This window comes from Sander lucioperca, chromosome 8 (assembly GCF_008315115.2).
Source record: "Sander lucioperca isolate FBNREF2018 chromosome 8, SLUC_FBN_1.2, whole genome shotgun sequence".
Lineage (NCBI taxonomy): Eukaryota > Metazoa > Chordata > Actinopteri > Perciformes > Percidae > Sander > Sander lucioperca.
This window is the reverse complement of record NC_050180.1, coordinates 39,867,989-39,873,995: the sequence shown is the minus strand read 5'-3', so window position 1 is coordinate 39,873,995 and position 6,007 is coordinate 39,867,989.

Sequence of the window (6,007 nt, the reverse complement as noted above, 5' to 3'; positions counted from 1 at the left end):
CCCCAAGTTATCAGCAACAACACTCTGAACTGTACCTTTAAGAGAGCTACCTAATAAAGGGGCATACACTCCATGGTCTTCTAGAGTTTTAAGATCCTGCAATAGAGGCTCCAACACTTTGTCATAACCATATATTTTTACATCAACACTTTTGCAAAATATTGCAAGATAAATAGATGATAAAGATGAGTAAGAGCCAGGTGGCAAGTTACCCAGTGTCCAATAAACACCACAAAGCTTGTTTTTTCCGAGAGGTACCTAAGAGATTGCAGGTCTCAAAATCGTCCACATACAGACGCAGTGATATTCGTAATTCCTCAGCATTCAAAAAGCTGTTTTCCTTAAAATGCCAACCATCTTCAGGAGACTTGAATTCCTAAGGGACCGTTCGGTATTTATGGATGAACCACCGGAGGAAAATAGGGGAGGGTCATGTCTTTTTATTTTATGCTGAGGGGAGGGTCATCCAACATTTTTTAGTCTGGGTGGGGGGGTCACCCAACTTTTTTATTCATGAAAAGAGCAAAATTTCAAAGTGGCTTGTTTGGTGCATATTTATCCATGTAGCTCTCAGTCTCGGCCCCCTACCAGATGGTCTGACCGCATACGTGGAGTTTGCTGGAGGGGCAGGAGGAGCACTGCCCCCTGGTGGCTCAAACAGGTAATTGCATTGTTTAAAAAATGAGTGGAATAATTACATCTGGCATGACCAGATATTTTATAAATATCTTAAATAACACAAAACAATTAAATGGTGGTAGGTAATACATCAGAGTTCATATACTGCTTTAGTAAAAAAAATATTACCTGGCTCACAATGGGAGCAGCAGGACGCAAAAAACGAAAGTTACTGTTGCACTAGTCTGGACATCTTGCCGTGCCAACCTTGCAATAAAGGTTTCCTAAATGCCATGTATATACATGTGATGTCAGCTTACTAATTGATTGCGGGTTTTGTATAGATTTGGACTTTTATACGTTTATTCCACTTTGTTTAAACGGCGAAGTGGAGAGACCTCGTTCACCTGTTTGGAGCTGGCTGGTGAATGTGACGCTCGTATCGGCCTTGCTGGATACACCGTATCATTTACCTTTTTGTGGATAATGCAGTAATGCATGAAGTGTGCATTTAGTTGCCATGCTTATTGTGTTTCCACAACTATGTTAGTGAGTAAATCTACTGAAATGGCCACCACACCATAACAGAGGAGTGGGATGTGTAAGATGAGAATGCAGAGGTTAACTCATGTATGTCATGGCTGTAAAAATCAAATGGTATCTGTACTTCTTTGCTAAGTGCAAACTTGCACACAAGGTGAGGGTCATTCCTCTTTTTCAAATCATTTTGAAGGGTCATAGGAAAATTATTACTGATGAGGGGAGGGTCATGTTTTTTTAGGTTAGAGGCCACAAAACTCCTCCGGTGGCCCCTTAATTAAATAACGAACAGTCCCTAAGAGGGGTCAAGTTCAATGGCCTGATGTCCTCTATGATTTTTAATGATCTTATCAAGAATTACTTTGCAATTTAATATTCTGCAGCAAGGATTTTAACAATGGGACATACTGAAAGGTGTGTTTCTTTTTATGATCAAGAATGTAAGTAACTGGTTCAACAACAGAAAATTTGTACTTGTAATATTGTTTACGTTGATATGAAGTGCTAAGAGATCCACCTTTTTCAATAGCTCTATGAACTGGGTTAGATGAGCAAACTGCTGTCGTAATTTCGGTAACCACAGAATGATCAACTTGGAGATTGTGACGCTCAAAAATATCACTCACAAAACCTCTAGATAGTGGGTCTGATGCAGAACTTAGGTAGTTAAGTTCTTGTAAAAATTCATCAATAGCCGTACCTGGCACGTGCACTAAATATTCCACTGCCAACTCGGAACTTGCAGACAGAGCAACAACCAACAATTTTCACCATCTTATTCATCATTAAATTCACTTCTGACAATGTTTTAGGCAAGAAATTAAATGTTTAGATTTCGAATATAGGCAGTCTTGCAAAAATTGATGCCGAATTGACAATTTTTTTCTCACTGTAAGCTGGAGGTCTCTCAGACCGCTCTCGTAAATAAGAGGCTTTTATTTCGCCGTTTGTTTACATATCACAACACATGTCCATCATAAGATTAACGGGAACCTGTGGTTAACTGTCTTTTCGGAGTTAAACTCCACAAGTATGTCCTGCGGCTCGCCGGCCGTCACACACACACACACACACACACACGTCCACAGCGCAGCAGGCTGAGGCGGGGGCTGTTCTGAGTATAACAAAGCCCCGTCTGTGTTGAGCAAAACGATTACGTGAATTACTACGAGAATGGACGGAATGCGGAACTCGGAAAAGTGGACTGATGGAACTGATGACAACAGGAACATTCCGACGGCCTCCTCCATGCTGCTTTGTTGTTGTTGTATGTGGCGCTAAGGTCTAGTGACGATGCTATAAAGACCGTTGCCATGCTTGCGTCACTCCCTTACCCCTCCTACCAGTCCCTATGGCCACTTGGCCAGTGGGAATGCAAACGGAAAAAAAGATTTGGGGGGAGAGTAGGTCTTAGAACTGCTTAGAAGTGTACTTTCCGGTCGGAAAGCACCTTTAGACTACTCCTGTTCGTCTGTGTAAAAGTATCGAATTTGCATATTAAATGCATGACGAGCAATAAATAATCTTTTAAAAACAGAGAATGACAATTATTGTGTTTGAGTATATAATTGCTATTTATCTCACCATTACTAGGGACAATAATTTTAATGTTTGCCACACTTTAATGTAAGGCCAATTACACAAATCACAAATTTGCCTCAAGGGGCTTTACAATCTGTACAGCATACATGACACACGCTGGCTTTAGACACTCAATTAAGAATTAAAAAATGTTTATGGGGAAAAAAATGGAGGAGACCTCAGGAAGAAGAACAGCAGCAACCTCTGGTGCTGGAAAATAAAGCCAACGCACACGTGCCAAAAAGTGCAATTCATCGAGTGGCCACTTGAGGCTGGCTCCAAAGACTAGTAAATCCCCATAGGCCCCCATGTTAAAATGCCCAACTTTACAGCAGAACGAAACATGTTTACAGCCTGATACAGCCTGGTGGATGCCGTCACATGAGCTTCATTCGGGTGCTTCATTGGTGGGGTAGAATGTCACTCTTGCCTGTCTTCAAAACTTGAGAGCCCTGGAATAGCAACGCGGATTTCGGCTCCTCATTTCGGCGCCACTGATATGTCTGCGCTGCTCTCTGATAGTCTGAAAACGGATGTTACAGGCAACAGAAACACAGCTGCACATGACGCTAGTTAACACTATACTCGACAGCAGCTAACGTTAGTCTACCGCTAGCTAGTTAACACTATACTCGACAGCAGCTAACGTTAGTCTACCGTTAGTCTGGAGCTAGCTGGATTAAACACGGAAAATGCTGACAGCTAACGCTAAACGGTGTAAAGTGTGACTGTATTTCACTGTAGAGGATTCCAACACCGGGATGTAACAGTCTGCAGCTGCCGTTGTCAGAAAACAACAACACAGACAGTTCAATGAAATTGGTAACCTACAGCTTCAGTGGCGCAAAAAGTGGGTATGCACTATATGCGGCGCATAGGGGCGCAGCACCATGGGAGGCGCCAAAGCGATGGTTAAAAAAATATATATATATATATATATATATATATATATATATATATATATATATATATATCTTTTTTTTTGGTATTTTCAATATGTAGCTGCTGTTGTGCGTTTCTAAATCATTTCTGCATTTTCTCAGTGTTATTATATAACATTTTAGAGGACTAACAGGCTGGAGTAGGCGCCCTGTCTCATAAGAATCATACAATGGTTCATAGAAGAACCATCATAGAATGTTGACATAGAGGGAGGGGGGGCGCTGTGAGCGCTGAGTGAGCAGGTACGAGCATCTATGGAAAAAGAGCAAAGCAAAACAGCTGTTGGGGCTAAAAATAGAAAAAGAAAGAGGTAAAAGGAGATGACATGTTAAGGGATGCGACAGCAGTTAAATAAGTGGATGGTGAAAGGCAACAGGTAGGATTTAAAGTGTGACATCTGTGCTTGGAGGCTTGCAAATATTAATGTTAACAGATTAGCTAGCGTTTGCTAACACTGGGAATGTAGCAGCCAAATGGGGGTTTACGGCTAGCTTACAATATGCAAAACCGAGGTTGCTGAGCTGAAAACTGATAAATATAAGGTAGCATGTACAATAAATGACAAGAATCTGGAAAACATAACTAATGCTATAACTCTGGTTTACCATGGAATCATGCATAGATTTGCTTCCAAACTTGGAGGCTTGCAAATATTCATGTTAACAGACTGGCTAGTGTTTGCTAACTTAATGCAAACCAATGTTGCTGATAGCTACATTTAGATTTTGGTTAAACCCTATGGTACCAAGCCCATGCATGACATATCTCAATTTTATTAAGGTAAAATAACAACTGGTAAATATAAGGTAGCATGCACAATAAATGACAAGAAGAAAAATAAATAAATATGAAAAAAAAATATAAATATTTAAAATACAAATTACAAAATTTGAATGTAATTTCAATAGCAGCACAACCTTACTGCATAATTGTCTTATCTGATGCTATCACTAGGCTGATTTAAGAATTGAATTTAGGCTGCTATATTTAACAGTGAGTTCATTTCATTCAGGTGTGAGGATGGTGGATCAGGAAAGACAGGGGAAGGCAACAGGTAGGTCTAACATTAGGTGGAAGTGTAGGGGGAGCCACTTGATACCAACAGATTAATTTCTTAATATTATTGATATGGAAAAACTAATGAAAAATCTATTACATAATGTTTGTTTGACAATATGTCTTAGTGGACAAGAACACAGGCAAGGAGAGAATGAGACAGACATGAGGTCGGCGATGGCATCAAGTAGAAATGAGACCAGTGATGACATCAGGTAGGAGCTCTATTAGTTAGACCACACAAAACTAAATGTCCAGTATGGTTTGAAGTTCTGTTGACCAATCTATTCACTGTGTCCTTTTTGGGGGTAGAAATAGTGCAGACAGAGATGGAAAGCCACTCACCACTCAAATCACATCAACCAGGGGTGATGATTAGGTTGCCAATTGTCACATTTTCAACCGTGCTTTAAAATAAACCTTTATTATTTAAAGCCCATACATGATGATGTCCGGCACTTTTTTAAATTTTTTTTTTTTTTTTTTTTTGGGGGGGGGAGTTGGGGGGGAGGGTGCCAAAATTGTCGCTGCATACCCCTCTGACACTGGGTAGTTGCGCCACTGTACAGCTTCATGGTGCATTTAAAGTTATTGTTAAATGTCCTTTTCACATTTGGTGGTTGTTTTTTGTCATTCAACAGCAATTTACTAGTGAAATAAGTTATTGTTATAGTTATTACATTATTATTAAATCATTTAATTTTGACCATATGGCCGAGAAATAAACAAGCCATTATTTAATGTCGCCGATGTTATGGTTTCGGTATTTTGCTTTGTATTTTGCTTTGTATTTTGGTCCTATGTTTTGTCTTATTGTGATTGTGTACTGTGGGTTTTTTGCCTGCTTTTGTTCTGGACTCTTTTGCATTAACTTTGTTTTTTGTTAATAAACCTTCAAGTAACAAAACGTCAGCCTGCTCTCTGCATTTGGGTCCACTAATTCCCTGCACTACAACAGCCGACTGTTGTTTAGTACCCTTTTTTTTCTTTCTTTTTTAAACTTTCAGCACTTATCATTTCAGGCATCGTTAAGGCACCGGGCAAAAATTATGTATGCGATTAATTTAGATTAATTAATCACAGAGTACGTAATTAATTCGATTACATTTTTTAATCGATTGACAGCCCTAATAGATAGATAGATACATAGATACATAGATACATAGATATATGGATGTGTGTGTCAGATAATGAGAGGGGGAGAGGATTGTCATAGAAACTTTTACCTTTACCACCTCTGAAACTTGTGACTTCCTCAGAGTGTGAGACA